This window comes from Tamandua tetradactyla, chromosome 1 (genome assembly GCF_023851605.1).
Source record: "Tamandua tetradactyla isolate mTamTet1 chromosome 1, mTamTet1.pri, whole genome shotgun sequence".
Taxonomy (NCBI): Eukaryota; Metazoa; Chordata; class Mammalia; order Pilosa; family Myrmecophagidae; genus Tamandua; species Tamandua tetradactyla.
In genome coordinates, this window is record NC_135327.1 from 158,015,557 (window position 1) to 158,038,592 (window position 23,036).

The following is a 23,036-nucleotide window of genomic DNA, read 5'->3' on the forward strand; positions in this document are numbered from 1 at the left end:
GGTTTACCCCTGCTTGGACCATCTGTTTATGTGTGCAGCTCCAGAAAGACTTGAGACTGGCTAAATTACACAAAATATATATGAATCTTTAGTTCAACAGCTTAGGTTCTTCTGATGTAGAAATCTGTATAGTTCATGTTATAAATAGAACCTTCATTGTCTGTGCCTTGTTTGTTTCTGCCTTGGCTTAAAATGCAAGAATTTCCATCAATATTTCCCTAGAGGAAAATGTTGGAGACTTTTTTATTTTGCGGGCAGTGTATGACCCAGGAATCAAACCTGGGTCTCCTGCACAGAAGGTAAGCATTCTACCACTGAACCACCCATGCATCCTGTTGGAGATTTTTACTTTTTTTTTACATGGGCAGGCACCAGGAATCGAGCCCGGGTCTCTGGCATGGCAGGCGAGAACTCTACCTGCTGAGCCACTGTGACCCACCCTTGCTGGAGACTTCTGATAGCACATCTGTCCCTCTCAGAAGTGCCAAGGAAGAATCTTCCATTCTTAGCAATTCTCCTTTACTAGTGCCTCCTCACGCAAAGAGGAATGACTTAACTGACTGGGTATACCTTAGATAAAACAATATCCAATAGGCCACATTTCTTCATTGGTCAAAGAATAATAATACCTAATAATTGTTGAGCATTTTCTCTACATCAGGAACTTTATATAGGTTTGTATGGTGTTATTAGTTTCCTGTGGCTGCTGTAAAAATTGTTGCAAACTTGCTGGCTTAAAAGAACAGAAATGTCTCTCCTACTTCTGGAGCCCAGAAGTTTAAAATCAAGAAACCAGCAGTTCTGTGCTCCTTCCAGCAGCTTGTAGGGAGATTCTACTCTTTGTCTCCTCCAGCTTCTGGTGACTGTTGGCATTCCTTGACTTCAATCACTTCAATCTCTGCCTCTGTCTTCACATAACCTTCTCCTCTGTGTCTGTCTTCTCTTCTTCCATCTCTTATAATGACTCTTATCATTGGATTTAGGGCCCACCTGGATGATCCATGATGATCTCCTCATCTCAAGATCCTTAAATTAATTGTATCTACAAAACCCTTTTTTCCAAATAAAGTAAAGATTTATAGGTTCTGGGGATTAGGATGTTAGATATACCTTTGTGGGCACTACAACCTACTACATGTGGATTATCTTTCTTAATTCTTACATCATTTTAGAAGACTGATACTAATAATCCTACCTCTATTTTTCCAGTGGTGAAATGAGGCCTAGCAATGTTCATTACTTTTCCAAGGTTAAAATAATAATCAGAGTACGAGCTGGGATTTGAACCTAGGAACTGGACTGCAGAACCCATATTCCTACATGATGTCACAGGTCAGAGTTCATGCATGGTCTTTCCCCAAGATCTCGCACTCTCCCATATAATCACTTCTTCATAAATTAAAAAGGGCCAGGGTTCTTGGTTACTTCTGGCTTCCATATGGTAAACAGACCAAGTAGGTCAGGCCTACCTGCAGATCATGTCAGTCATACCAAGTAGGGAAGTTAGAGAAGTTTCCATTATCCAGATTCTCTTTTGGTGCACTGAAGTTTTTGTCAAGTAGATTTACACATATCTATACAGTAGACACATACAGTGTCTACTGTATAATGAGGTATATAGATTACTCAAAAAAAGTTGCTCAGTAAAATTATCATAGTTTATGGGATAAGTGGGTACCACTCAAAATCTATACAACTAAATGATTAGCATATTAAAAAACAGCAAACAAAACATTAATTAATGCCTTAGAGAAAACTTTAACTGTCCATGCTGGCAGCCCAGTATATGGCCAGAGGCCGGCACAGAGGATATTAAACATGCATGGATCAAAATACAATGTTTTAGCTTGCCAGGTTGCTGAAAGCAGATACCATGAAATATGTTGGCTTAACAATGGGAATTTATTACATACAGTTTTGACGCTGGGAAAATGTCCAAATCAAGGTGTTATTAAGGTGATGCTTTCTTCCTTAATACCGGCTATTGGCAATCTTTGACCCCTCTGCCACAGGGCAAGGCACATGGCAGTGTCTGCTGGTCTCTCCCTTTTCTTCCAGATATTGTTGCTTTCAGTTTTTCTTTGTGGCACTCATGTTCTTTCTCTCTCTCTCTGCCTCTGTTTCTCTCTGTTTTTCTCTCTCTCTTTCTCTATGTATGTGTCTCTCTATCTCTCTCTCTCTCTTTCTGTCTTTCTCTGTATGTGTGTGTGTGTGTGTGTGTGTGTTTGGGTATTCATTCTTGTCTATAAAGGACTACTGTAAGAGGATTAAGACCCATACTGAATGAGGTGGGTCACAATAGCTTCATCACAAGATTTTACTTACAATGGGTTCACACCCACAGAAATGGATTAGATTGAAGAACATGTTTATCTAGGGTATATGTAGTTTCAAACCATCAAACTCAGCCTAGTGGAAATGCTAGATACCTGGATTAGTCTGTGTGTATGTTTTAAATTTACTTATTTTATGAAATGCTGGTTGAGCTGACTATTTGCATTCTTCCTTCCTCCCATTGTTGGCACATCTGCAGGGCCCCACTGGCAGGTGCTGAGATATGTGAGGCCTGCTTCCACTCACCCTGTACCAGCAAGCATAAACAATTGACAGTCAGATTTGACCATAAAGTGAAAGAGTAAACATGAGTTCCACCTTCTTATGATACTTTGTTCTGCTACATACATTTCTGTAATGCCATTTAGCTCATTCGCAATTAGTAAATAAGGAAATGATATCAGATTAATACAGAAGTCAATTTAGTTCATACTCTATTTATCCCCTGGCAACAGGAGGGTAGAAAGATTATGACCTTCCATAGGAAAGAAAAATGTCTGACTTCTACAATGGCAGCAGGAACTTTTTGGAGGCTTTAATTTTTGGGGGGTGCATGGTCTGGAAATCGAACCCAGGTCTCCCACAAAGAAGGCGAGCATTCTGCCACTGAATGGGGGCTTTAATTTTTTAAAAGTAAAGCAAACACCTGCACTCAAGATTCCCTTCTCAGACAGGCACCCAAGACATGACACAGCTCTTGGCTCATGGTAGGTTGTGCTGCATCAAGTGCTCTCCTTAAGATTAATCCCAGGGACTCAGACTTCCACTTCCACCCACAATATCTATAGTAGCTAGATTCAGGTCTCAACTTGGCCAGGTGATGGTACTTAGTTATTCTGTTGGTATGGACTTAAATCATCAGGATATGAAATTCATCTATGGCTGACTACATCTGCTGTCAATTAAGGGAAGTGTCTTCCTCAATGAGTGGTGTTTAATTTAATTAGCTGGAGGCCTAAAAGGAAGAGTCAGAAGAGAGCTCAGCAGCTCAGCAGATTTCAGCTCAGCACTCAGAGCCCACACGGACCCAGACATTTTGGGATGTATAAAGGACACATCCTGGGGAAAGCCCTTTGAACCCAGAAGCCTGGGGGAGGGCCAGTGGATGTTGCCGTGTGCCTTACCATGTGACAGAGAAACCCAGATGAAAGCTGTCTTTCCTTTGAGGAACTGTCAATTTGTAACAAAAAAAATCCCCTTTATAAAAGCCAGTCCATCTCTGGTATATTTGCAGCAACCTTAGCAAACTAAAACAGTATCTCAGCATTTCCCAGTACAACTCCGTTCTTATGAATATTGTCAATTGGCTCAGAATCTGGAGGGAAGGAGAGGTGAGTAATCAGGGTCTCCCTTACCTTTAACTCTGTTGACACAGTCTCTGATGCCAGAAAAGTTCAACTCAAATCTCCAGTTATGTATGCTCATACAGAATCCCACCATAGCAATCATCATAAAAATAACAGCAGCCACTCCCAGAAGCTTATTTTTTTATCAGGAACATTCTAAGAGCATTACAAGTTCTAATTCATTAAATCTTCAACACAACCCTATGAGGCAAGTGGTTTGAGTTGAGGAATCTGAGACACAGAGATGTTAAACGATTTAGCTAAGGCCATTTTTATTAAAATGGAACAACAATGTGGCACAACAGAAAAGTTCTAGAATTAGAATGACAGATTGGAATGGGTGGGTAAAAGGAAAAAAAACATGAGTTAATAACAAATTTCCTGGACTGATGCCAAAGTGACACTGTATTATTAACCTAGATAAATTGGTATTTGGAAAAGTCCTAAAGCTTTAGGAATGCTCTCCTGGCCTGCCCAGATTATTGATAGCTGACTAAATATACTAATTTTTAAAATTACACAACAACAAAGCAGGTTCAAGGTACTCTTCAACTAGAACACCAGTCAAGAGCAATCCTTAAATTTATCGCAAATTTCTGTTAAGGAGCCCAGCCCCAGTCAAGATGGCAGAGTGGAATGCTGCAGGGCCCTATTACCCAATGGAAGCTTAGAACAAACAGCAAGAACTGATGGAAAATCCAGAAACAGCAATTAAAGGACTGCCATAACAAAGGAGTGTCAAATCAAGAAAACGGCTACTTAGAAGAGTCAGATCTTGTGCCACCCTGGCTGGTCCCTCCCCCTCCCTTCACCAGTTTGGAGAGGAGCCAACATTTGCTCCCAGTGTGCATCCATGGTCTCAGTTCTGGAGGGAGCAGAATAATCCTCATACACATATAGAGAGCATGCATATCTGGCCCAAGTTGTCTGGTGGTGGCCTGAGGGGTTCGCTGTCCCCAAACTTTCCCTGCATGTAGAAAGCAGCTCAACAAGCTAGCTCCCCTGCAGAACACTGTGGGAGAGGGGTCAAGTCCTGTTGTCTGGGGCATAGGATTACTGGTTGTAGGACAAACAGTACAGTGTCCTGGACCATGAATAAACTGTTACTTAGGGAGGAGGGGACATCCATGTCTTGTGTAAACGAGGCATTTCTAGGGCTTCACATACATGCTTAAGAAAATCTCCATGTGTAGAAAAGATCAGGGAGACCCTACACTTTGAACTGGAGCATTTCTATGAATTCATTATATAGCTAAGCCTTGAAGGAAAGCACTCACACAGGTCACTCTTCAAAAACTAGAAAGATGTTGTCTCTTTTTTCTTTATTATTATTTTTTGTTAGCTTCTGGCATTCAAGGAAAGCACTGTCATAAAACTAGCTATATATAAGCTTAAGGAACAGACACCTCAAAATCTAAATTCCAGAAATAATATATTAAAATATTAAAATGTCCAGATTTCAACAGAAGTTCATAAAATATACAAAGAAACAGGAAGCTAAGGTTTACACAAAGGAGATTAAAGCATTATAACCCGTCAGTGATGAGGACCAGCCTTTTAAAAAATAGTCTTAATATGCCAAAAGAGCTAAAGGAAAACATAAGCAAAGAACTAAAGGAAATAAAGAAAGCAATAGATGAGCACAGGGAGAATATCAATAGTGAAATGGAAATCATGAAAAGGAGCCATATAAAGCTGAAGACCATAATAGAGATTTTAAATCATCTAGAACAGCTCAACAGCACACTGGAGCTCTAAGAAGAAAGAGTCAGAGAATTTGAAGCTAAGACAATTGAAATCATTTTGTCTCAGGAGCAGAAAGAAGAAAGAATGAAGAAAAGTGAACCCAGGAACCTGTGGGACACCATCAAGTATACAAGTTTACACATGCAAGAGTCCCAGAGGGAGAAGAAAGTGAGAAAGGGGCATCAAGAATATTCTCTAGATTCCTAAAGAATCTAAAACGCAAATATAAAATTGAATGAGAAATCAGTGGTTTTGGACTCATAATGTAGATTACTTATAATGCTTTGGACTCATAACATCATAATGTATAGACATGTAATTTGTGACAAGAACTACATAAGGGGAGGGGGGAAGAGAGATATAGAAACATTGTTTGTGTATTCTATTGAAATTAAACTGATATCAAAGGAAGTGAAATTATTACAGATTTAAGATGTTAAATTTAAGCCCTGTGGAAACTACAAAGTAAAGACTGGAGAATATGCACTTTCATAGAGACAAAAATTAGAGTACAGGTTACCAGAGTTCATGAACAGTAATTATAAGGTTTCTGTTTGGGGAGATGGGAAAATATTAGTAATGGAAGGTGATGAAACACAACATTGTGAATATGATTAATCCCATTGAATGGCATGTTGGGAATGGTTGAGATGGGAAAGTTTATATTGTATATATGTTCCACAATAAAAAAAGAAAGAAAGAACCCGCAATGCATGATACTGGATCGGATATAGCAAGAGAGGAGAAAAGGCTCAAAAGGACATTATTGAGACATGAAAAATAGAGACTATATGTTTTATATAAATGTAAATTTCTTGAACTTGATATTCTCCCTGTGCTCATCTATTGCTTTCTTTATTTCCTTTAGTTCTTTGCTTATGTTTTCCTTTAGCTCTTTTGGCATATTAAGACTATTTTTTAAAAGGCTGGTCCTCATCACTGACGGGTTATAATGCTTTAATCTCCTTTGTGTAAACCTTAGCTTCCTGTTTCTTTGTATATTTTATGAACCATATTAACTGCACTTAATATGGTTACATTAGTGAATATCCTTGTTATGATATGTTTGTAGCAGTGTCAAATATTCAAGGAGCATGATGTAGAGAACTTATACTCAAGTATTCAGAAAATGGATTGATAGGGTGATTAGATAGATAGGTAGATAGATAGAGAGAGAGAGAGATAGGTAGGTAGGTAGGTAGAAAGATAGAATGATACAGCAAACGTGGCAAAATGCTAAAATGAGTGGATATGGGTATCTGGGGGGAGAAGGTAGGGGTTTGTTCAAGTTCCCTCTATGGGGTTTGTATTATTTTTTGTAACTGTCCTGTGAGTTTGAGAGCATTTCACAAGGAAAAAAAGGATTTTCCTAAAACTTAAAATTAAAATTGTTAAAATTGTCCTTTTTCATGAAAAAAAAAAACCCTCTCAGCCTCAACATTCTTTTTAGCTTGATTTTTAATGATCAGATGCCACTTTCAGATGAGTTGGACACAGGCCCACAGTGAAGAGAAAGATAAACACTGATTTATAACAAACGATGTGGTTATATTATTATCTCGAATCGTGAGTGTCCTGACAAACAACTGACTCCGCAAGCTATTGCTGCCAGTAAAGAGAGTTACAGATTAACTTTCTAAATGTGAAAATAGGTACATTTGGAGGCTGTCCCAAAACTTTTAACTAGTTTGTAAACAACAAGCCTAATGAAAAGTTATCTCAGTTAGATAATCTGGTGAACATTTAAAACAAATAGAATATCCTGGAGAGTATATGACATAGTGGTATTCCATGGTGCTAAAATGAAGGTTTAAAAAATTTTTGTTTCCATTATTGTTTTTCTGGATAGATCATCTGGTTATAACTGCTTTAAATTAGTTTTCAAGCTAAATCAATTGTTGGCCTGTTATACAGAGTAGAACTCGGATTCTACTATATATTCATCTGTAGGCTAAAATAGATACAAAATTGTATTTTGGGGAACTCGTAACCCTTAGGCAGCTATTTCTCTGACTCACCTCAAGTGGAGTAGACATAAAAAAAGGGTGGCATACGAGCAAGTATGATATTTAGGTGTACATCTGCTTTGTGCCCCATTCTTGTTACTCTTTCTTCTTTTATTCCAATTCTAATATATCTCAGCTGGTCACATTTTATGTAGGCTTGTAAGCAATGATAAATCCTTTGATAAGAATGCAAGGTATAAATAAACTCTGAAAGAAATAAAATATATATTTAATATATTACTTCAAATATATTTATATTTCTTCAAATATAAATTCAACTACTGGTATAAATATATACACATATATATTGAAATATTTCCAAAATTTGCATAATAAATTGTCCTCCTAGTTGAACAATTAAATTATTTAGTAAATGAAGGTGTCAGATCTATAAAGCACCTTTAACACCTCTGGGTACTGAATTTTTTATTTGCCCCAACAGTAAAATTTCATAATAGACACCTTTCTTAAGAAGACAATATGCTCCTTCCAATAAGGTTTAATTTCATCTTGAAAAAGGAATACTGTGTGTACATTTAAGTGTATTATTTCTAAATCTGGAGACATTTTCTCAGGAATGGTCAAGACAAAATGAGTCACTTTCTCTGGTCCATTTAACAAAAACCTAAATCCTTCCCCTTCACTTTTATAAGCTTTATGCACTGAAGCATACCTCTAGCCCTTAGATTATAAGCCTTCTTATCAGAATAGGAAGATTGACACATATTCATAAGTTCAACAATTTCCATAAGTCCTACTTGTGGGCCTGGTTCTTTAAATAGAACATGAAAGGATTTTTCTATCATACAAACTACCTCTCTAAGTGTATTTCCCCAGGAAAAGAGTCAGAGAGAGGATCTTGGATAAAGCTATGTTTATTTGGAAGGTGATCCCAAGATACAGGAATGAGAGGCCAGAGAAAATGAGCTAGGAAAGTAGGAAAAGCCAGTATAAGGATTCATTAACGAAGTTCCCATTGTGGGCAAAAGGAGCTGATTCCACGAAGATCTCCTGGGAAGCATACAACATGCTTCCCAAAATCATCTTCCTAAAGGACAGGAGACTGAAGCATTTATACATCAGCTTCTGTCTTCCATTGATTTAAGGTTGCCCCGGTAGTTAACCTCTCTAGATGTTCAGGTTCACCAGCATCAGAGAAGGACTTGCAGAAGAAAGCAGAAAGACTTCTAACTTAAGGTGGGAAGTACAAAGTAAGTCTGAGGTTGCACAGAGGTAAACACCACAGCTATGGTTGAAATCAGAAATAGGCCCAGGGAATGAGATATGGTATTCCAGAAGCATTTAATATAAAGTGCCCAACTGTGTTAGATGGTTAATGTATTATTTCTTACACAATGAGCCATGTCTTCTGCTATTCATTTTCTTATATAGTTCTCCTTGCACTGTCTCTGGGCTGGGCCTGTAACTTATGCTGTGCCCATTCTGGGTCTAGCCTTTAATCCTACAGGCAGCTTCTGTGTCCTGTTTCTTAGAATATTTGCTCTTGGAACAATCCTTATTGGAATCCATCCACCATGACTTGAGGTAGCCCAATGTGGAAAAGCCCATGTGGAAAAGAACTGAGGCCCCTAACTGAGAAATCCAGCCGACCTCCTAGTTGAACTTCCACCTGACTTATGCAGACTCATTGTCCCTGGGCAACACCACGTAGGGCAGAAAAGTGCCCAGTCAAACCATAGAATCATGAGCCACGATAGAGTGCTATTTTATGTCATCAAGTTTTAGAGTGATTTTTTCAAATCCAGCACTCAGTAAATAAAACGTCATTCAAGAAAACCTGAAACAAATATGGTTCTCTAAGTCACTAAGAGGGACAGTCTGGTTATGCCATCATATGCTGTGGTAGTTAGATTCAGTTGTCAACTTGGCCAGGTGAAAGCACCTAGTTCTGTTGCTGTGGACATGAGCCAATGGTAGGTGAATCTCATCTGTTGCTAATTACATCTACAGTTGGCTAGAGGCGTGTCTGCTGCAATGAGTGACGTTTAACTTAATTGGCTTGTGCTTAAATGAGAGAACGCAATGTAGCACAGCCTAGCAGCTCGGTATTCCTCATCTCAGCACTTGCAGCTCAGCCCAGGCCTTTGGAGATGGAGAAAGAAATCTCCCCGGGGAAAGTTGTTGGAACCCAAGGGCCTGGAGAGAAGACCAGCAGAGACCATCCTGTGCCTTCCACGTAAGAAAAGAGCCTCAGTGGAAAGTTAGCTGCCTTTCCTCTGAAGAACCAACAAAATAAATCCCCTTTTATTAAAAGCCAATCCGTCTCTGGTGTGTTGCATTCCGGCAGCTAGCAAACTAGAACATATGCCCATAAAATAATTGAATTTCCTAATTTTGTTTATTTTTCTTTAAGTCATTGGTTCATGCCCATCTCTTGCCATATTCTTGCCCATCAGTTAGAGCTCTGGAGGATTCATAGTGATTTTAATGCTTCCAAAAGGAAATGCTTCCAAAAGGAAATTATTTCGTACCTTTATCCAAAATACTTAGCTGGACGTTATTATATGAGAAATTTTTCATGTGTACTCTAATCTTCCTCCACAATGTTTGTGGTGTAAACTCATTCCACATTCATATAATAAATGTGCATTTAAAATTGAATCAAACACATTGAATATCTATTATGTGGCAAGCACTGTCAGGCACTGAGATCATATTTGATCAAAATAGACAAAAATCAACAACCCCTTTGAGAGAGAAGATTGATAATGTGCAGAATAAATACACAGAATAAACAGTATTTAATTAGTGGTAAGTCTGAAGGAGAAAAACTAAAGCTGAGAAGGAGATCGATAATGTCAAAGGGTAAGTTAAAAGTTTAGATTGAATGTCCAGAGAAGGTCTTTCTGAGAAGATGGCATTTGAGTAAAGGCCTCAGGAAGGGAGGATGGGAACAATAGAGATATCCAAAGGGAAGAGCAGAGAGAACAGTAAGTACAAAGAATTTGAGGCAAGACTGTACCTGAATCATGCAAAAAGCAGGGGAGGCCATTGTGGTTGGAGCTAAGTGAGTGAAGGAGAGAGTAGTAGGAAATAAGGGAAGAGAATTAATGCAGCACAAGATCATAGAGGATCTTTTAGTCATAGTTAGCACTTAGGTTTTTTTTTTTTTATCCATGGGCAGGCACCGGGAATTGAATCTGGGTCTCCGGGCATGGCAGGTGAGAACTCTGCCTGCTGAGCCACTGTGGCCCACCCAGCACAGGTTTTTGTTTGAAATGGAAAGTCATTGGAGAGCCTAAGCAGGGGGGCGATATGATCTGACTAAGGGTTTAACAGGGCGATTGTAGAATCTTACAGGGATGGGGGCAGCAATAGAAGATTTGGGGAAGACAACTAATAGGTCAGTGCTATAATCCATGTGCAAGGATGGTAATTTTACCAGATTGTAACGTATAGGTGGTGAGAAGTGGACAGATTAGATAGATTATGGATGTAATTGAAAATAGAACAAGTTAATGGGATTTTCTCACAATTTCGGACAAAAAAGATATGAAATGTGATGGGGGGGGTGAGTCAAGAATCACTCCAAAGCTTTGCCTGAGCAACTGGAAGAATATAATTTCCATTAATTGAAATGAAGACATTTTTGTCTTCATTCTTTACTGTATATAAAGAGTTGCCTATTTAACCTCCAACTGAAGACACTAAGGAGGAGGATATATCATAAAGCCTGAAATTCAGGGTGGGGGTGCAAGCTAGAAATATGTTTGGGAATCATCTGCATGTAGTCTTTAAAACCATGAGATGGATAAAATCACTAAAGGAATGGATATAGATAAAGAAGAGATGGAGTCTGAAGACTAATCACTGGATATTCCAAAGTGTAGAGATTGGAGGGAAGGAAGAAACAGCAAAGGCAATTCAGAAGAGCAACCAAAGAAATAAAGAAAGCCAGAAAGTTATGGAATCTTGGAAACTAAGTGAAGAAAATGTTTCAAAGAGAATGTAAATGTTGGTAGGTCAAGGGACATGAGGGTTGAGAGCTGGGTCTTATATTTAATAATACAGTACAAATTGACCTTCATCGATCAATTTTTGTGGTGCAAAGTGGTAAAGTCTAATGGACTAAGTTCAAGAAAGAATGGGACTAGAGAGCCAGCCGTTATAGGGAATTCTTTTTAGAGCTTTGTTTTAAAGGGAAGAAGCAAAATTAATCTAGTATGGTAAAACGTTTTAAAGATGGGAGAAATTACAGTAGTAGGAAGACACAAAAGAGAGAGAACAATTATGAACCAAGAGAATGAAGTGAGAATTGCGGGAGCCATGCCTTGAGTAGGTAAGAAAGGATGGAATCCAGCACATTAATGAGGGGTTTGTCTTAGCTAATAGTATGGACAGTTCAAGTTCATCCTGATTTGCAGGAGAGAAAGAAGCTAGAGTCAATGGACACAGATGCAGGAACTAATTACATGAGGTGGGAGAGTTCCTGGTAGTTCTCTGATGGCTTCTATTTTTCCAGTGAAATAGGAACCAAGATCACCAGCTAAGATTGATTATAGTAGATGAAATTTGGGAACTTTGAAATTAGAAGTTCAGATCCAAGATATCAAATCACTTGATATTACATAGCCCTGAAGTATTAAAAAATATTTCACTGATTCCAAAATATGGGAGAGCAAATCTTAATAGTAGTGTCAGATTCTTCTTCAATCAAGGCACTGGGAACCAACCTCTCCACTAGCCTTCTTGTCTTGAGATGTGTTTCTCCCCCTCTGAAATTTACTATTTCTGTTTAATCATTATTAATCAATATTTAAAAAAATGTTTATGCGCTTTTGTTCAAATGGGCATTTATAATAACTCTCATGATAATTCAATGCAGAATAATTTATATTTTTTAAATTAAAGCTTATGATCACAGAAAATTATTTAAATTAAAATTTCAATATAATTGCAAGAAGTGTGAAAGTGGTCAAAAAAGACTTCCAAGCATAACAAAATGTTAGAGAGTAAAATTCTATAGAGGAAGTGGAATGAAATATAATTCATGTGAAAAAGGAGTTATATAAAATTTCCAACTCTTAAAGTGGTATTTGTTCTCATCTTTAAAAAAAATGGATTATGGTGTTATTAAATTGCTATCCTATTTATATATATTTGCATGCATAAAATAACATGTATCCATAGCATACATTTAAAAGAGTGATTTCTTAATTTCATTTAAAAATTATATATTTACAATTATTTAAACTTAAGATGAAACTTTTAGAATTTTTATATAAAAAAAAGGTCTGCCTGGTTTTTCAAAGCTCTTTTGGCAGCACAAAAGCAAGAAAACTTAAAAAAAATGTAAGATTAAAAGTAATATTTCTCAAAATCAGCATAGTTACATTTTGGGCCAGATAATTTTTTGTGGTGGAAGTCTGTTATGTGAGTTGTAGGATGCAAAGCACTATCCCTGGGCCTCTACCACTAGATGCTAGTAGCAAATGTCTGTAGACACTGCCAAATATCCCCTTGCTGAGAACCACTGGATTAGAAGTTAAAGATTGGGTAGGTACTAGTTTTCATTAACTTTTTAAAAATTATCCTAAATTTGATATTGACACTTTGTCCACAGCAATTAAAGGTAATTTATTTTTATACTTTTATTTTAAAATGTGTTCTATTTGTTTGATTTTTAAGAAAAAGACAAGCCTTTCTCAGATTTTTATCTTCTCCATAACTTTCTAAGAACTCCCTATCTCACCATCATCATCGCAAGCCAAATTAATTGTAATAGTTCCTTCATTCTCATTATATTTTAACATAGAAAATCTATAACATTTTGTTATAGTACTTAAAAACAAACAAACAAAAGACACACAACAGAAAATGTTGCAGCAGAAAATGTTTTTTTTTTTTGTTTTCTGTTTTATTTTGGTTGTTACTGTTAACTTAAAGTGTAAGGTCAAGAATCTATCATAGAGCCGATAAATAATGCACTGCCTAATTACAGCTCTAGCATGGGATTGGTTTTAAATTAAAATTATGTGGGCATTTTAATTCTAGGGCCTTGCACTAAAAAACACTGGGCATTCTATCACCTCACACATTGGTGTCTATATATAACCTACTTAACAAGTAGAATTCTACCGTGTTCTGCACTACAGAGATCATGTAATATTCATCTTTGTATCTTCAGCAGTTATAAAAATTCCAACACATAATATGTGAGTTTATGCTTTTAAACTACATTGAGAGGAATTCTATGTTTCCTTTCTTTCAATTATCTATGCCCACTGGATGTTCCATTTATTGAGTTTTGGGGCCCTTATTCAAATCAAAGCTCTGCCATCTAGTGGTCAATTACTCTACCCAGTCTATTGTGGGTAGAATATATCCTAGGGAGAAATAAATAATTTCAAACGCAATATTCACAAAAACAAACATTTAAAGTTTCATCAATATCACAAGATAAAGAAGCTCTGAACAACTTTATTGGTATGCAAAAGATATTTTTCAACTATTGAAATATTCTATTTTTAACTTTTTTCCTAATTGAAATGAATTCACATGTATAAGGACTTTAGCTCCAATATGAAGTATTTTCTTATTTGCAAATAAGTAAATATGTGATGTTCACATTACCCCTCTTTGATTTTACACAATATCTTTTCCCAACCAAGCTCAATCTATCTTACTTCCTTTGCTGTTTTTTCCTTTAAGAAACATCTCTCCCTAGAGGAGAACGCTTTCTTAAGCCATGCAACTACCCTGAACTCCCAAATTAGCTAAATAGAAAGATCACAAAACAAGCTCTTCAACTAGTGCGATTCACCATCTGTTTGAACCCAGTTATCCCACTACTTGGATTGAAATAAGCCATCTTTAACCAGTAGGCTATTAGTCTGGTAGAGGGTTAACTCAATTGATCCATAAATTAAACCAAGGAGGTTAATAGGTAATTAGCCTGAATGTTTTAAAATTAATTGTGAAGAAGCTTCTTTACGATTGAATTGAAGAAGAATCCTCGTTATGATAGAATGCATCTTTTCACTAATACATTGTCTTCACGAAATATGATTGTATTCTTTCAAGTGTCTCATTCATTTTGCTGTTTAAAAATAATACAGTTTAACTAAAGATAAAGTTTGGATAGGGGACAAAAGAATGGAAGGAGAGTGAGATAAGGGTTGAGAACTCAGCTTCAACTTTAATAATGATTTAGCATTTGAGAGATCAAAAATATAATTCTAATTCATATTTATAAATTCCAAAGTACATTTTCTTTAGCAGGAAGGCATACCCAAATGTCTCTAAAATAGGTTGAATTGTTCTTTGGAGCCAAATGTAGCAGATGCATAATCTCTCAGATATTTTCATTCTTCCTAATATAAGTTCTTGATACATCACTGATTTGCAAGATGTGTATTTATGTCTGTCTAATGCTGCAAAACTTACAAGTGGCATGACCCCGTTTTTCACTTTTAGATACTTAAAATTCCTGAAGAACTTTGAGATTGTGTAGACCAACTCCTCATTGCACAAAGTGAAGCTTTGAGAAATTTAGCATCTTGTGCACGGTAATGTAGATAACTGTGGCAAGTGATTCTAGAACTCCCAGCTGCTGAGATAGTAATTATTAGTCCTGAGACTGTGTTGTAATCTAATATCTGAGGGTGCACACCCCACCAAGTGTATTACAAGGGAGACACTCTCGGAACCAATCTGAACGAGCTTCACATCCCTGTGTATTTCATTAATCTGCAGAAGCTCAGCTTGCAATTTTTTTCTCTTTAAACTCTTAACCCACAAGCTTTCTTTATTCTTACCACTTCCCTCCCCTCTTCAACAAATTCTTCTGTGTTCTGTAACCCCAACTTTTAATCAGCAATCCCTTTCTTCAAATAGTCCCTTCTGATCCTCGGCTTAGTTGAAACCTACCTCAGCCCCAAGGACACTTAAAATTCAGAAACTGAAGTAGGTGGATTACTTGCTCCCCACTGTTACTTCTAAATTATTACACTTCAACCCTCCTGCAAAAATCACTGTTCTTTGATGCTAATGTGATCGGTCTATATCATTCTTTCCAAATCCTTTTTTGCTATCTTCTGTCAACCTCCTAGTTCCACCTCCTCATTCGCTAAAGTTATCCATTCTTGGTTCAGAGTCTTCCATTCTACCTGATTTTCTTCCTTTATTCTTGGTGATTTCAATAGCAATGTGTATGACTAAATTTCAAAAATCCCCAGCTTCACAGTTCTTTGTTGTTCAGATTCCAATGTCATTTCTCTCTTTCCACTTTGGTCACCCATTCCACTGGAACTTTTCACCTCTTAAAAAAAACTTAAAATGCGCCCTGGCCATTTCACATCCATAAATTAGGAATTGGGGCTCTTCTTGTGTTTCCTCTTCTCCTCTTCTGGAGAGGGATGAAAGAGGTTCCTTCCAAGAGGCATGTTCTCATATGGTCATCACCACCAGAAAGTTACTCTGTGGATTTTTTAAAAAAATTTTATTCTGCTACCATATATACAATCTGACAATTCCCCTTTTGACCACATTCAGATATATATTGCAGGGGTGCTAACTGTGTTCTCAATCACCACCACCCATGACCAAAACATTTTCATCATTCTAAATAGGATCCTTGTACATTTTAAGCCTTAACTTCCCATTCCCTGTCCCCAGTCTGTCCCTTAGTAACCTATATTCTAGATTGTAATTCTGTGAGTTTGCTTATTCTAATTGTTCCAAATCAGTGAAATCATACAATATTTGTCCTTTTGTGTCTGGCTTATTTCATTTAGGAGGATATCTTCTAGGTTCATCCATGTTGTCCTATTTATTAGGTCTTCTTTCCTTTTTAAGGCTAAATAATACCCTATCTTGCGTATATACCATATTATGTTTATCTATTCACTGATTGGTGGACACTGGAGTTGCCTCCATCTTTTAGAATTTGTGAATAATATTGCTATGAACATTAGTGTGCAAATATCTGTTCTAGTTCTTGCTTTCAATTATTTGAATTATATACCTAGTAGTGGGATTTCCAGGTCATATGGTAATTATACACTAGCTCTCTGAGGAACTGACAAACTGTCTTCCACAATGGCTGCACAATTTTACATTGTCAACAATAAATGAGTGTTCTTATTTCTTTGCATCTTCTCCAAAACTGTTATTTTCCATTTTTTTGATAGTAGCCATTCTGAAGGGTGTGAAATGGTCTCTCATAGTGATTTTGATTTGTATTTCTCTGATGGTTAATGATACTGAGCATATTTTTATGTGCCTTCTGGCCATTTGTATATGTTCTTTGGAGAAATGTCTATTCAAGTATTTTACCCATTTTTTAATTGGGTTGTTTGTCTTTTTGTTAAGTTAAAGGATTTCTTTATGAATTCTGGATATTAATCCTTTATCAAATATGTAGTTTCTGAATATTTTCTCCAATTGTGTAGGTAGTTGTTTTACTTTCATGATAAAGCCCTCTGAGTAACAAAAGTTTTAATTTTGATAAGGTCCCAATTATCTATTTTTTCCTTTTGTTGCTTGTGCTGTTGTATGTGGTGGGTGTGCAGTTTAAAAAACCATTACCAGGTTCCTAAGATGCTTCCCTATACTTTCTTCTAGGAATTTGATAGTTGTTCTATTTTTAGGTTTTTAGGTCTTTGAATCACTTTGAGTTGCTTTTTATATATGGAATGAGGTACAGTCCTCCCTTTTTTTTTTTTTTTTTTTTTTTTTTTGTTAATAGAGATTCAGTGTTCCCAGAACCATTTGCAATTGAGTGGCCTTTGCCACCTTGTCAAAAATCAGTTGGCCATAAATGTGAGGGTTGATTTTTAAGCTCCTAATTCTATTCTACTGGTGTATATATCTGTCCATGCACCAGTGCCATGTTGTATTATTTTAAATACAATTTTAATGAGATATATTATAAATTCACATATCATATATCATCCAAATTGTACAGTGGTTCACAGTATCATCATATAACTGTGCATTCATCATCACAATAGATTTTTGAACATTTTTATTACTCCAAAAAAATAAAAATAAGAATAAAAATGAAAATAAAAGTAAAACAGAACACCCAAAATATCCCATACACCTTATTACCCCCCCATTAGTTATTGATTTTTTGTCTTTATTTTCTTGCTCATCTGTTCATAGACTGGATAAAGGGAATGTCAGTCACAAGGGTTTAAAAATCACATGGGCACACCATAAAAGCTATAGAGTTATACAATCATCTTCAAAAATCAAGGCTACATGATTACAGTTCAAAGGTTTCAGGCATTTCCTTCTAGCTATTCTAATACACTAAAAACTCAACAGGGCTATTCATATAATGCATTAAAATAACCTCCAGAATGCTCTCTCAACTTTACTTGAAATCTCTCTGCCACTGAAATGTTATTTTGTTTCATTTCCCTTCCTCTGATGCCATAGCCAGGCTTATTCCTGGGTGTGATGTCCCACATTGCTAGGAAGATTTACACCCTTGGGAGTCATGTCCCACATAGTAGAGAGGGCAGTAAGTTCATCTGTGGAGTTGGCCTAGAGAGACAGGCTACATCTGAGCATCAAAAGAAGTTCTCTGGGGGTGACTCTTGGGCATAATCATAAGTAAGCTTAACTTATCCTTTGCAGGAAGAAGTTTCATAAGGGCAAGCCCCAAGATTGAGGGCCTGGCCCATCAAATTGGTGACACCCAATAATTGCAAAAATATTATTCTTTCCCAGGTGGAGAAGTTGAATGATTCCGCCTTTTTCCCCAGTCCCTCAAGTGTACTTTGCAGAAACTTTTTAATCTTCTGCCCAGATTACTCTGGAATGTATTGAGTCATCACACCAACCTGTACAAACTAACAAGATCTCACTCACTATTCAAGGTTGCATGTAGTTATGGTGTTTGAATAAACTGACCATACAAGTTAGACTGGACATTGATTGTGCTCCTGAAAATATAAATTTTGCAGCAAACAAACATCTCCTCCCTTGATCTTAAACAGATGTAAAAGCTTTAATATACAATCAATATCATCCATTATCTTTAGACTCTTTTACCTTAGTCCTACCCAGACCAGCTCAACTCACATATCTAATTGAATTATGACCACTTTTTCAGTGTTTTTAACAGCTACTGTATGGGGTACTGCTGACTTTCAAAGTAGCAGAACTCTAGCTCTGAGTCTTAGGTGTCACATAAATAACCAAAGTTCCAGGAACAGCCAGATTATGCACAAAGAGATCAGGATCTCAGAATTTGAAATAACAGTTATAACTCCAGAATAGATGTGACTGCTGTAAGAGCTTGCAATCTAGGAACCTTTACAATAGGTCTTCACTTTATAATGTATGCTCTCAAATTTGATTTTCAGAGTTTTCACATTATTGTTAGTCCATATTAGTGAGGCTTTATAATATTTGTCTTTTTGTTTCTGGCTTATTTCACTCAATATATTGGCCCCAAGATTCATTCACCTAGTTGCATGCCACACAATTTCATTTCTCCTTGCAGCCACTCAATATTTCATTGAATGTATACACCACAGTTCCTTCTTCAATTACTCATTTGATGTAACCTGAGGCCACCTCCATATATTGCAAATCATGAACACTGCTGCCATAAACACACTGTGCAAATGTCCATTCCTGTCCCCACCCTCAGTTCCTCCAAACAGAGACCTAATTACAGTGTTGCAGGATCATATGGCAACCCCACATCTAGCCTCCTGTGGAGCCACCAAATTGCCCTCCAGAGGAGCTGCACCACTCTGCGTCCCTATCAGCAGTGAATAAGTACATCTCTTTCTCCACATTTTCTCCAGCACTTGAATCTCTGTTCATTTTTAAACAGTTTTCTTTACACAGCATTCAATCCAACCTAAGTAAAAAAAAATTAATTGTTCACAGTATAATCACAGAGCCATGCTTTCACCAATATAATCAATATGAGGACATTTCCATTTCTTCCACAAAGAATCCCATGCCCCCATATCCCTTGCTTATTGACATTTAGCTTTGGCATATTGCTTTTGTTATGTTCAGTGGAAATATATTACTGTTAACTATTAATTGAATTTTTGTATTAATTGAATTTTCCCTGTATACCATCCCGTTTTCCCCCTTATAGAATCCCATATACCAAATTAATGGGTTGACATTAATTTGTTCTCCCTCATGCAAAAACATTCTTATATTTGTACATTAAATCACCACCATTGTCTGTACTAGGCATTGCTAATTTATACCATCCCTGTTTTATCTTCTGTCTTTCCTTCTGGTGTCATACATGCCCCAGCGACCCCCAACCATACTCACACTCAGCTTTATTCAGTGTACTTATTATTGTGTTACCATTAGATAATATCCATTTCGGAATCTTTACTAGTACTGTTGAACATTCTGTACTCTTTCAGTATTAAATGCCCAATTCCTACCCATTGTTTATCTCCTGATAATCTGTGTTCTTAACTTTAATGCTCAAACTTCACCCATTAATAGTCTTATTAGGGAGACCATAAAGTATTTGTCTTTGTTTCTGGCTAATTTCATTCAGCATAATGTCCTCAAGTTTCATCCATGTTGTTACATGTTTCTGACTCGATTTTATCTTACTTCTTTGTAATATTTTATCACATTTATATACCACAGTTTGTTTAGTCACTCTTCCAGTGATGCACATTTGGACTATTTCCATCTCTTGGCAATTTTGAATAATGTTGCTACAAGCATCAGTGTGCAAATGTTCATTTGTGCCTCTGTCCTCAGTTCCTCCATGTTGTAGTTTGCTAGCTGCCAGAATGCAATATGCCAGAAATGGAATAGATTTTAAAAAGGGGAATTTAATAAGTTGCTAGTTTACAGTTCTAAAGCCAAGAAAATGTCTCAATTAAAGCAAGTCTATAGAAATACCCAATCTAAGGCATCCAGTGAAAGATACCTTGGTTCAAGAAGGTTGATGAAGTTCAGGGTTTCTCTCTCAAATGGAAGGGCACGTGGTGAACATGGCATTATCTGCTGGCTCCTTCTCCTGGCTTCCTGTTTCTTGAAACTTCCCGAGAGGCATTTTCTTTTTTATCTCCAAAGGTCTGGCTGATGGACTCTCTGCTTCATGGTGCTGCAGCATTCTCTGCTCTCTCTGAATCGCTCTCATTCTCCAAAATGTTTCCTCTTTTATAGGACTTCAGAAACTAAGCAAGACCCACCAGAATGGATGGAAACATGTCATCACCTAATTCAGTTTAACAACCACTGTTGATTAAAACACATCTCCAGGGAGATGATCTAATTACAGATTCAAACATGCAGTATTGAATAGGGAATATTCTGCCTTTACAAAATGAGACTTTGATTAAAACATAGCTTTTCTAGGGGACATACATCCTTTCAAACCAGCACACTTCGAATATATACCTAGTAATGGGATTGCTGAATCATATGACAAGTCAATATTCCTCAGTCCTGAGGAATCCCCAAACTGCCTTATAGGGTGGTTGCATGGTTCTACATTCCCACCAACATTGAATAAGTATGACACTTTCTCCACATCTTCTCAAGAACATGTAGTTTTCTATTTTTTTTTATATATATAATAGCCATTCTACTAGGTAGGAGATGATATCTCATTGTGGTTTTGATTTGTATTTTCCTAATAGCCAGTGAGTTTGAGAATCTTTTCATATGTTTTTGAGCCATTTGTATTTCTTCTTCTGAAAAATGTCTGTTCATGTATTTGCCCATTTTTTAACTGGGTTGTCTTTTTGTTGGTGAGTTGTAGAATCTCTATTGTATTCTGTATATTAAGCCCTTATCTGATATATGATCTTTTGGTTTGTTAATACTGCCAGAATGCAATATACCATAAATAGAACAGCCTTTATAGGGATTTATTAAGTTACAAGTGTCAGCTCTGAAGCAACTATTCTCCAAGCATCATCTGAGGTTTCTCCACAATATTTCCCCTTTTAAAGGACTCTAGTAAATTAATAAAGATCCACCTTGAATGGGTAGAGTTACATCTCCATCTAATCAAAAAGCCACACCCACCATTAGGTCTATCACATCTCCATAGAAGTAATCAAATCAAAGGGTTTCCACACAACAATATTAAATCAGGATTAAAAGACCATGGCTGTTCTCACAAGATTGGATCAGGAAAAAGTACATGGCTTTTGAGGGGTACATAACAGCTTCAAACTGGCACACATGGTTTCCAAATACTATCTTCCATTGTATATCCTGCCTTTTTACTTTCCTGACAAAGCCCTTTGTGTGCAAAAGTATTTAATTTAGCGGCGATCCCACTTACTTATTATTGTTTTTGTTGCTTGCACCTTGGGTGCACTTTCTGGGAAACCAACTCCTATCACAAGATCTATAAGATATTTCCCTACATTTTATTTTAAAAGTGTTATGGTTTAGCTCTAACAATTAGGTCTCTGATTCATTTTGAGTTAATTTGTGTATGAAGTGTGAGATATAGGTCTTCTTTCATTCTTTTGGATATGGATATCCAGTTTTTCAAATAAAGTTCTCCAAACACCATTTACTGAAGAGGCTGCTCTGTCCCAGTTCAGTTGGCTTGACTACTTTATCAAAGATCAATTGTCCAAGAAATCCTGGATAAGCCAGGACCTGGCATCAATAGATTGAGAAAGGTTTCTTGACCAAAATAAAGAAGAAAGAAATGAAACAAAATAAAGTTTCAGTGGCTGAGAGATTTCAAATAGAGTCCAGAGGTTATCCTGGAGGTTATTTTTATGCCTTTTTAGTTTATGGTGTATATGAGTGGCTAAAGGGAAGTACCAGAAACTGTTGAGCTGTGTTCCTATAGCCTAGATTCCTGAAGACAATTGTGTTATATATTGTGTATATATACATTCTTAAAGATGATACAGTATTTACAATGTGACTGTGGGATTATGAAAACCTTGTGTCTGATGCTCCTTATATCCACGGTATGGACAGATGAGTAAAAAATAGATAAAAAAATAAATAATAGGGGGGACAAAGGTTAAAATAAATAGGATAGATGGAAATACTAGTGGTCAGTGAGAGGGAGGGGTAAGGGGTATGGTATGTGTGAGCTGTTTCTTTTTTCTTTGTATTTCTTTGTCTGGAGTGATGCAAATGTTCTACAAAATGATCATGGTGATTAATACACAGCTATGTGATGATATTGTGAGCCACTGACTGTACACCATGTATAGAATGTATGTGTAAAGATTTCTCAATAAAAAAAAAGATCAGTTGTCCATAGATGAGAGGGTCTATTTATGAATACTCAATTCAATTCCATTGCTAAGTATATCTATATTTATGCCAATATCATGCTGTTTTGACCACTGTAGCTTTGTAATATGCTTTAAAATAAGGTAGTGTGATATTACTCAAATCACTCCTCATTCTCAAGATATTTTTAGCTATTTGTAGCAATCTGCCCTTCCAAATAAATTTGGTTATTGTTTTTTATATTTCTGCAAATTTGAGTAGATTTTAATTGGTATTACATTTAATCTATACATCAATTTGGGTTGAATAACATCTTAACTATACTTAGTCTTCCAATCCATGAACACAGTGTGCCCTTCCATTTATTTAGGTCTTTGATTTCTTTTAGCAATTTCTTTAGTATTATGTG

The 23,036-nt window shown here is 36.6% G+C and overlaps 1 non-coding gene across 1 annotated transcript; it reads right to left on the minus strand.

The window, feature by feature from the left end:
- Positions 1–258: 258 nt before the first annotated feature.
- On the minus strand, positions 259–329 carry TRNAR-UCU (transfer RNA arginine (anticodon UCU)). Its single transcript has one exon. It is a non-coding gene; the product is annotated as a tRNA-Arg (tRNA).
- Positions 330–23,036: the final 22,707 nt, after the last annotated feature.